The following is an 11,711-nucleotide window of genomic DNA, read 5'->3' on the forward strand; positions in this document are numbered from 1 at the left end:
ATGTATGTATGTATGTATGTATGTATGTATGTATGTATGTATGTATGTATGTATGTATGTATGTATGTATGTATGTATGTATGTATGTATGTATGTATGTATGTATGTATGTATGGATGTATGGATGTATGGATGTATGTATGTATGGATGGATGTATGTATGTCATGTATGTATGGCTTGGAAAAAGCTCCACTAACATTTCACTGCCGTCCTGAGGAGGCATTGACTCGCACTCATTAGCCATAATTAGTGTCATTATTATAATATGAATGAATTTCCCAACACTAGCTTACAGATATCAGCTAGCTTGTTCTGTGTTGGAGTCCGGCTTGCAGTGTGAATGAAGTGGCCGTATGTGAAGAAAGCTGACAACAACATGCGGTTGTTGAGTTAACACTGTGACATTGTTGGGTAATGAGATAAAAAAGGGCAATCAGGATTTTGGATGGCCTTGGGATGGCAGGTGGGCCTTAAAACCAACGCCTACTTGACGCGGTTCCTTGCATCTTTATCAGGGAAGTGTTGGCTTGATGGTGGATAAGCCCCGGCAACGCTTCTTTAGTTTGAACTTGTCTTTTATTCATTCCATCGCTCTCAGTACCCACACCTCCACCGCGGCCCGGTTTCTCATGGCAAGCCTTAATCTCACGGCCTAATCGGCTGCAGATGCGAGGCTTTGCCATTCCCCACAGGGCTTTCCATGGGATATGGCCAAGTTTCAGAGGAAATGCTAAGGTACTTGGAGTAACAGTGGCATGAAGACACAGTCGGTACAGACAGCCCAGTGCGACTTTCCCCTTGAGTTGACAAGAATAACATGCAGACGTACCAGTACATGATATTGTACCAGTGGGAAAATCCCATCCCAACATTCCTAAAAGCATGCATGCTATTGTGAGAAGACTAAACCCAGGTGGAGCTCAGAGTATCCCAGTGAGGTATTAACGTTTTGCTTCTCCGAATGAGACAAATTAGCTAAGATTGTTTGACTTGAAGTTAAAATAAACATAACATAATTTTAAAAAGGGGGATAAACACGTTATTAATTTCAAACCAGGTCCTTTGAGAAGAGCTGGCGTTGGAACCTGGCCTTGGAGTATAGTTCCCTTGCAGCTCCATAATCAGACCATGGTGTCTTCCTGGTGTCTCCTTCGAGAACCTCTTGTCAGGCTGGGCTGACAGATGCAGACACGGGGGACAGTTCAAGTAGTTGAAAATAATGTAATAAAAACACAAAAATGTGTCCAAAAACAAGAACTCAGGGCGACGGTGCAAACAAAAGGCGGCACCGTGGGCAAAAAACCAGGAAGTGAATTTGCCGAAATATAGATGTTAAACCATGACCGACTGAGGTGACGATAAAAGTCATTATTCAAGCATTTCTGGGGTTTTTTCCATCACCAAATGAAGGTATTTGCTCAATTGTGCTAGCTAAAGATATAAGCTAAAACAAACACAGAAACACAATGAAAGAATCGGTTCAAGCAAGGGTAGTGACGAAAGCTGATTGGTCCAGTGTATAAAAGACCGGGCAGGGAAAGGAAGGGAGCTTTTTTGCAGCTTTGCTGTAATAAGACCCACTTACTTGTAGGTATACAGGGACTGCAGATAAGCCCGTATTGTTGTCAGGAATAAACAATCTGGTTCTGGTTCTAATTCTATAATTTGGTTCTTTAAGATTCCCTTATCCTCTATTCGAAACCCACTTAGGATTTCTACACTCTGGCAAAGTGTAGCATTTGTGATGCTTATATGGACTCGGACTGTTTCAGTGGCTCATCATCAGTGTCGCTTGCAACGTCTTTTGTGTGCCAGAACTGGCAGATGGCGAGTGTTAGCGTGGCCACAGCTCTTTATTTGTTCCCTTCATGTATGTTACGTCTGATTCACTGACACTGACCTAAATGCCTGTAGACGCAAATGAGACGAAAGACAATGTATGGCCGCATTTGGATGATGACAGTCTGGCTTTTGATAGAGCAGCATAACGTTGCCTTTAATGCCGTTAAGGCCTTTGATTTGTTTTGAATAAATTCGCCACTGCCCCCCCCACACACACACACACCCTGATTGTGCTGATGCACTGCACTTCCTTCGATGGGCAAATGCTGCTCAGTTATTTATTTTTTAATAAGCAGTGATGAATCAGTACGAGAATCTTCTGGCATGAAGAAAACCGATTGGTTAATCTCTGAATAAATTAGCATTTACTTCAAAAGGTTTCCACTTTTACACGCCGTTTATTCAAAGCTGGCAAATTTTCAAGATCATTGAATCAATTTGTGATTTGACCTTTGATTTGATGGTCGGTCAATCTTTAGGTCTCGGTCTTTCAGTCTTTCATGGACGGTACACCTGGAGACATAACCAAGTGCTAAAATGAGCCACAGGACCACCATCAATGCCTTGCCGCCCAGAAAAGCCCTCAGTGTTCCAAGGGAGGAACGAGGCCATCAAAGGTTCTGGCAGATGGCAGATGCTGGTGGATGTGGGGCAACGGCTCTTAGTTCCACCAGATAACAACAATAACCAACCTGAGGCCTGAGGCATACTTAGTGACGTGTACAGTTCCTGGGGAGAATTAGGGACCAGGAGACAATCTCTACTCCAGGCCATTAAGGAACTGTCGAAGACGGCAGAGAAGAGTAGCCGGTTCCTTACTGGTCTCTCAGATAATCTGGGATGGAGACGTTGTGGGCAAGTCAGCAAAACGACAACCCCAGTGATGTGTCAGTCCAGCCTCCCTCAACAAAAAAGTTGGTAGGTAGGTAGGTAGGTAGGTAGGTAGGGAGGTCGGTCGGTAGGTTGGTAGGTCGGTCGGTAGGTAGGTAGGTAGGTTGGTAGGTCGGTAGGTCAGTAGGTAGGTAGGTAGGTAGGTAGGTAGGTTGGTAGGTAGGTAAGTTGGTAGGTCGGTAGGTCGGTCGGTTGGTCGTTCGGTCGTTCGGTCGTTCGGTAGGTAGGTCGGTCGGTCGGTCGGTTGGTAGGTAGGTTGGTAGGTCGGTAGGTAGGTCGGTCGGTAGGTAGGTAGGTCAGTAGGTCGGTCGGTAGGTAGGTAGGTCGGTCGGTAGGCCGGTTGGTCGGTTGGTCGGTAGGTCGGTCAGTCGGTCGGTCGGTCGGTAGGTAGGTCAGTCCACATTCACCAGGGGTGATGTTATCATCCCGTCCTGTGTAGTCCGAGTCTATAGTAAGGCAATGACGTCTCCTTCTCTGTCCTTATAAACCACCAGAGTTGTGTTCCTGACAGATGTGGACGTCAATGTCATCTTTTAACCACAGCAGCAAAGGCAAGAGGAGACAGAAGCGCCACCGGCAACTTGGAATTCATTTTGACTTTTGAGGTGAAATTTCCCATGCCTCCCCTCTTCTATTGATGTCACATCGACCTCCGCTCTCTTAGTCACGCTGTCATTATCACATTGCTTACAGTCTAACATTATACCTCCATGACTTCTCCAACCCTTTCATCCTTGCCTGAAGGATCATCACCATTCTTGTATTTGTCATTTGTCCGTCCCCCATGATCGTGCCCAGCGCCATTCTCACGTTAATCTGCCCTTTTCATTTCCACTCTCCTCTGCTTATATGACATCTCTGTCTTTACTTTCTTCAACACGCCACACAATGACCCCATGAGGGCGGCATGGTGTGTGTATTTGCTACGGTAAGCTAAACCGTTTAGAAAACGCCCGATACTTCTGTACAGGGGGGCAGCATGGTTGCACTCTCCTAGTAACGGTATACCTGTGGCATACATTCACGTAGCCGGAAGTACGTCATCACGACTTAGCAGAAAAGGTTAAAAGTACCATTAACTTGTTTTTGGAAACTGCATGTTGAACTGAAAAACATGCAGCGTATCCTGACATGGGAAAAGCTCTGTTTGGACCATCCATCCATCCATCCATCAATCCACCCATCTATTCACTCATCCATCCATCCATCCATCAATCCACCCATCTATTCACTCATCCATCCATCCATCCATCCATCCATCCATCTATCCACCCATCCATCCATCTATCCACCCATCCATCCATCCATCCATCCACCTATCCATCCATCCATCCATCCACCCACCCACCCATCCATCCATCCATCCATCCATCCATCTATCCACCCATCCATCAATCCATCCACCCACCCATCCATCCACCCACCCATCCATCCATCCACCCATCCATCCATCCATCCATCCATCCATCCATCCATCCATCCATCCATCCATCCATCCATCTATCCACCCATCCACCCATCCATCCATCCATCCATCCATCCATCCATCCATCCATCCATCCATCCATCTATCCATCCATCCATCCATCCATCCATCCATCCATCCATCCATCCATCCAATCATGATGCTAAGAGTCCACTTGGCCGGTGCCAGTTGGTGCCAGTTGGCGCCAAAGATTATGTGATTGGCTCGCTGTTGTGCCAAAATAATATTCGCTCACCATGTTGCCATGGTTGCCGTTAATTCGGCACCACAGCGAGTCACTACGCGGCAACCACATAATCTTTGGCACGAACTGGCTCCAACTGGCGCCAGCCTCGTGGACTTGTAGCATCACTGGCGCAACTTGGCTATTAGACCCATACAGAAAATACATTTATAACACAGATATGAATATTTATTTTATGTTAGCATTTGTTTTTGTACTTTTTCATCATATCCCTATTGGACGTTGCATGTTCCGCTTTCCCCCCACATTCCCAGGAAGTGGGAGGAGATGTCCACTAATACATTTACTGATTATATATTATACTGCTATTTTGTTGCATCAAAATCCCTTTGAAAGCCAGTAAATCTTGGATTGCTTCCCCTATCAACTGTTTCAAACTTTACTGAAAAACACATAAACCTTTTATTCTTTTATTTAGATTTTTGATTCGCCGGGTAATGAGCCAGTATGGTCTTTGTAGTCGATGCTCACGCATGTTTGTCCAAGAGATTAGGAGTAGCTGTCACTAGTAATGAACTTCACAGGAAGCCAGCCCAAATATGTAAGCCGTTGTTTGCGTACGTGTGGGTGTGTTTAAGCTGTGCCGCGAAAGGCTGGCCTTTGAAGTCTGCTGCTTGGACCTTTTAGAAGTTAGCCGCTCCCAGGCTGTCTGAGCCTGTCCTTGTCTTTGTCAAGGGCAGGACACGCTGTGATAGAGATGGGAAAACCAGAGAGAAAGTCCTTTCTCCGCTTTGTCTATGGGTGTGTGCTATGAAAAGAAAACAAGTCAATTATCTTAAGAGCTCTCTAATTGCTTTTGAATGTGCGAGTCCATGTTGACGCCAATGTATGTGTGTTGTGTGTATGTGGGAGTATTTGTGGTGAGAATAATTAAATCGAGTATTTTTCTGGAATGACAACGATACATTGTTAAGCACGGTTAAACACCTATACTGAAATGCCTACTAGTGGTGTGTCGGTCATGAACGAACGGGTCAAAAGAACTACTTCTTTTTGTGAATGCAATGAACGAGGTCACCACCCCTAAAATACCCGTTCAGTCCGTTCAGTTGCAAATGCTTTTTTTTTGATTGGCTGAAGAGTCAGTTCACTGTTCTTTTTGCTGGGCAGGACTATTTGTGTGATTGCCTATCGTCGCGCCTCGCTCTTTGGGTGGGTGGGGTTAGCTGACTGAAAGACCGAGACCGAGAGATTGACCGACACTTGGTACACAATCCGTTCATTCATGACCGACAGTTGAGTCGGAACGAATGTGAACATGAGTGAATGGACTGACTCGACACGGTTGACCAGGCTAACGACTAATTGACCGAAATGAACGAAATGAACGAAATGAACGAAATGAACGAAATGAACGAAATGAACGAAATGAACGAAGTGAACGGATCTTTTTACTGAATGAACCGGAATGATCCACTTCACGGTTTTGCCCACTAGTCAGTAGCAGTTTTTGTGTTTCCTTATTTTTGCACTACTTTATTTTACATCCAATTGCATGTAAAGTAATGGTTTTATTTATTTCATATTGTTACATTGTTGTATATTTTTTTTGGCAGCTAATTAATGCACATAATGGAACACACCTGAATGGACTGACTCGATATGGCTGACCGAGTTGATACACAGTAGGAGATCACAGACTAACGACCAATTGACCGAAATGACCGAAATGAACAGATCTTTTTACTGAATGAACTGTAATGATCCGGTTCACTGGAAATGAACGGTTTTGCTCACCACTAAAACCTACTAGTTGTTTGAAATGTGATAAAAATAAAACAAAACAATTGCTAATTGACATCGCATATTCTCCGGGTAGTCCGTCTGCTGACTTCGTGGGGGAAACCGGACTTGGATAAATCCTGGGCTTTATCTCGCCCATGGGAAGCTCAGCGTCTCTGGCCCAGAATCCCTTTTTGATTGACAGTGAAATGAACGCATCTGCAATCTTGAAGTATAAACCAATTTCCAAGATTTTCATTCCGTTGTTCTGAACTGATCCGGAGATTTCACCAATACCTAGCGACTTTGTCTTCGTTAAAAACGACTAGCGTTGAGGAAAACGGTTCCATAACGACATTAACATGGTGTCAGTGTGTGCTACTTGGCGGCTCTTCTCACAGTTTCTCCTTTATCACCGCGCTTTGGCAAGAAACTTTGTTCAAAGCATATTTGCAGATTCTTGGACGCCAAAGACCAGACACCCACATGGGTGTGTTTGAACTCAGACTTGACTCACTTCAGTTCCATCTGTGTAGGTCTGCCTGTGACTCGTCTGAACGCAGTATGAGGGCAGCAGCTACACGGCAAAGTTTCAGCACTTTCTTCTTTGGCTGAACCCTCACCCACACCAGCACAATCTGGGGGACTGGAATAGATTTTACCAAGATGATTTACTGGTTTTACTTTTTATAATTATTACAGTTGCAGTCCTTTGTTGTGTAGCGCTGATTCAACATGCGATGCGTGGATATACTTAGCTCAATGAGAGGGGCAAAATATCCCAAGTACAGTGGAACCTTGGTTAGCATCATTAACTTAATCCAGAAGGTACGACTCTAACCAAAAACGAATGCTAACCAAATAAATGTTCTTTTCAGGACAGGATGTCTGAGTGAAAGAGGGGGGGGGAGTAAAGGGGAAAACAAGAGGAGAGCATGTCTTCTTCCATCCATCCATCCATCCATCCATTTTCCTCCGCTTATCCGTGTCCGGGTCGCGGGGGCAGCAGTCTCAGTCCCCGGCCACCTCCTCCAGCTCCACCAGGAGGACACCAAGGTGTTCCCTGTGAGAAATAATAATAATAATAATCCCAGGTCTGCCCCGGGGCCTTTTCCCGGCTGGGCATGCCCGGAACACTCCAGGGAGGCGTCCGGGAGGCATCCGGACTCGATGCCCGAGCCACCTTAACTGACTCCTCTCGATATAAAGGAGAAGCGACTCTACTCTGAGCCCTTCCCAGATCTCTTCGGGTGAGTCCAGCTACCCTACGGAGGAAACTCATTTCAGCCGCCTGCATCCAGGATCTCATTCTTTCCGTTATGACCCAAAGCTCATGACCATAGGTGAGGGTGGGAACATAGATCGACCGTGAACATCGTGAACAAGACCTCCTCCACCTGGGGCAGGACCTCATTCCCAACTCGGAGGGAGCACGCCACCCTTTTCCGACTGAGAACCATGGCCTCTGATTTGGAGGGACTGAGTCTCATCCCAGACGCTTCACACTCAGATGCAAACCGTCCCAGTAAACGCTGAAGGCCGCAGCCCGAAGAGACCATAAGAACCACATCATCTGCAAATAGCAGAGATGAGATTCCAAGGCCCCTGAACCGGACTCCATCAACACCTAGGAATTTTGTCCATGAAAATTGTGAACACAATCAGTGACAGTCTTTCGGACAGCCAGTTTTCGGTATAATTTGATGGAGATTTTGCAGCCTTGGATTTCCCCCCTGCTTCCCTGAAGTGCCGTGCTCCTTTGGCGATGTCGGGATTGGGTTTTGTCAGATGCTCATTCATGCCCACTTTTCCTTCTGTCCGGTGGGTAATTTGTTCACAGCTAAAATAACCATCAAAGTCATCCCAAGATCCTCCATGGAGACTTTGTAGATGCAGGACTTATTTTTGGATCTTTTTACAAGCAAGCCTTGGAATTCTGATCCACAAAAACCACATTGCCCAATTTGAAACGGAGCGTCGACCAAAACTTCAATGATCCACTTTTGTCTGATTGGAGGAAAGATTACCGATTTATACGTCAACACTTTTGAACCTTCAGTCAAGACTCATAGGCACTCGACGTTTTCAGTGATGGTGACAATAAGAAGAATCAAACTTTAGTATTATTGACTCAACCTTCCTTATCCACACGGATGGAAAGCCGATAATTCATTTGGGAAATGGTTGAACTCTTGCCAATGAAATTATGCATGGAGGACACTGCGGGGTCTGGTGCTTTCTGATAAGAACCCAAGATCAATATTGTCATTTTACACTTGGGTTTTGATTGTGTTTGGTAATGTTATCATCATTTACAGATGATATAAAAACTACAACAAAGACTGACATTTCCTTCTGTACGTGACCTTGAAATGGTGTTGGGTTTAGATATCTGGACGAAGTCATTGTCGACGATTTCTTTCTGTTTTCCGAATTGGCGTCGGATAGACCGTCACAGCCTTAGTGGATTTTCTGCAGCTGGTATTAGGAAAATGTTTGATAACAGATATAAATGCGTCTTTCTCGGTCCTGCTCATATATATATATAAAAAAAAATCTCTTTTTTTTTCTTTTTAGCAAAAAATTACTCCCTTTTTCCAATACATATTTACATGGCTTCTACTGCTAAATGGTGATACGGTAATCCCTCGTTTACAGTGGTTAACTAATTCCAGAAATTTCTGCAAAGTGGGATTCCTTCTTCATAAATGGAATATTTTTGTAGTTTGAGCATAAAAAAACCTGTTTACGATCTTTGAAATCCTTTTTTTTAACATTATTGGCACTCTCAAGACATGAAATAACACTTATAATCACCTTTATACTCCTATCACCAAATATAGTCGACATAAAACAACGTAAAGAAGTCATTTACAACACAAATAAGACTTATGAGTTTATCTTAAGTTTTATGTCGGTGTTGTTTACAGCCACAACAGTAGTCAGGATTTTTTTTTATCAGGGATTATTTTGCCTGCAATAAAAGGCTGTTGTACTGGCCATCAAGTCTGGTGTGTGTCTCGCTGTCATTTGCGTTTGCAATAAGTGAATTCCCACAAAATAGGATTCAAATTTAATAAATATAATATTTTTGAAGCATATAAAACCTGTGTATGGCTTTTTTTTTTTTTTTGCTCATATATTGACCATGTCAGGACAAAAGTATACAATCTGTTATGGTGAATACTAGGGGTGGGAATCTCAGAATTGAGGACGATTCGATACACATCTCCATGCACTGCTAGCGATACGATACTTTAACGAATCAGCGAATTCGGCCGACAGACGGTGCTTTCATGGAATTGTGTGCCTTGAACTGCTCGGCGATTTATTATTTAACGAGGTGGCCATGGATGTCTTTCTGCTGATGGTCCACCACCCAACCACGTTTATTGTAACTGAAATAGAGCAGCAGATCAGGTGTCAAACCGGAACATCTGATCGGGATTGTCATGTTTTAATCTAATCATAAATAAAAAAACACTTATTTACGTACATAAGAATTTCAAATACGGACTTGGATTCTTCCATTTGAGGAAATCTGATGAGTATCATACAAAGTCTTTAACATGAATGAGGATGTGCGAATGTAATTATTAAGAATATATTCAACAATTATGTTACACGGTACGCATAGTTTATTCTTCAGGTCTGAATTGAAATAGTGAGGTTTTCAACACGGAAATTCCCAGATGAATTAATTATGGAAAGCCCCGGGGAAATTTCCATTTCAATGGAACGGTAGTACGAGTTGTATACAAGCATTCAATAAATAACACATTATTTCAGCCTTGTCCGTGAGTGATATAATTGCTTAAATCCATGAAAAGCACACATCACAGGAGACTAACCGAGCCCGTAATGCCGAAGAATTGCATTGGTGAGTACTGCCGCCATGCCGTTGTCCTGCGGTTAATTGGTTCCAGCCCCGTCTGTGATAATTAATTTCTGAGATATACAATTCAATGTTAATAAATGTTCACATTTAAAGCATAGAATACATCTTTATGTGTCTGAATGGGTTTTTTAATACGTTATTACCACACTCCCGTTACTCTTGGTTTACTTACGGCACAACTCTGATGCTGCTAGCTAGCGAGCTAACAGCAGTGAGCAAGTAAGCAAACCATTTCTTTGAAATTTTAAGCAGCCAAAAACCACTTCCACACAAAATGGGGGGACTAACCACTCGACCTATGAAAATATAATAAAAGCCTTATCATTCCTTCGTCACACACTTTGTCGGTCTCTCTCTTTTGTTGCCTGGAGGCAAATTCACTCCACACAGAGATGGCCGCAAGTGGAATTGAACTCCGGTCTCCTAGCTGTGAGGTCTGTGGGCTAACCACACGTCCACCATGCAGCCCCTCCCAGAGGAGCATCCCATTGATGCTAAGCTATATTATTATTATTATTATTATTATTATTATTATTATTATTATTATTATTATTATTATTATTATTATTATTATTATTATTATTATTATTATTATTATTATTATTATTATTATTATTATTATTATTATGTATCTGTCACTGTGGTACAGTTGTGGGATTTCTGCCATCAGAAGGTCAACCAAATCATCAGAGATCTGAAACGTCGCCATGATTGTTATGTTTTACTAACAGATGGACACAGAAAGGCCAGAGTTTGTAAGACTAAATAAGATTAGCTCCAACTAACTCCAGGATGTAATTAGCGTACTTTGTCCAAATCCTTGCCCAAAAGTCGAGTGGAATATTGTGTTTGTCACACCATTACATTGGTCATGTATCCACATTGTTTTCCAATTCCGTGTGCATCTGCGGTTTGACAGATGAAACCGTTCTGCTTCAAACTAAGTCTGCCTGCCTGAAGGCGACCCGGTATGCAATTCCGGAACAAAGAAGCTTCTGTTTGATTTCTACACAGTGTGACCTTTTTTGATTGGGTGAGATTGCTTGGCATGGAAATCAATACTACGTTGCACATTTCAGGCAGCCTTATCTCTTCTCCACACCTTCTGCAGGTGGAGGTAAGGGGGCGGGGGGGCGGGGGGTTGTATATGTATGTATGTGTGTGTGTGTGTGTGTGTGTACGTCTGCTGGTATATATTTAACAACACTCGTCTTGTGTTTCCACAACAAACACACAAAAGCAATAAGTAAGAAAAGGAGTGAGGATGTACTACTTTTTCACTACACTTCCTAGCATGACCACAAGGGCTAGTCCAGTACTCCAATGCTGCCGAGCCATAAAATGACTGGAATAAATATTTTAATAAACATTATGACAGACATTTGTTATTGTCGCCGCTAACACGAAGAACTATTTTCCTGGAGTAGTGAAGCAGCGCCTCATGCTAATCCCGAGACGTCATGTGCTTGCTACAAACCAATGCGATAGGACACCAATCTGTACGGACTAGTGCAGGGGTCAGCAACCCGCGGCTCCAGAGCCGCATGTGGCTCTTCAGCGTCTTTGTTGCGGCTCCCTTTGCAATGTTTGAATATTTTTTGACACCCGAATGGGGAAAATGCAAGTT

Source organism: Doryrhamphus excisus, chromosome 1 (genome assembly GCF_030265055.1).
Source record: "Doryrhamphus excisus isolate RoL2022-K1 chromosome 1, RoL_Dexc_1.0, whole genome shotgun sequence".
In the NCBI taxonomy this organism is placed as follows: Eukaryota; Metazoa; Chordata; class Actinopteri; order Syngnathiformes; family Syngnathidae; genus Doryrhamphus; species Doryrhamphus excisus.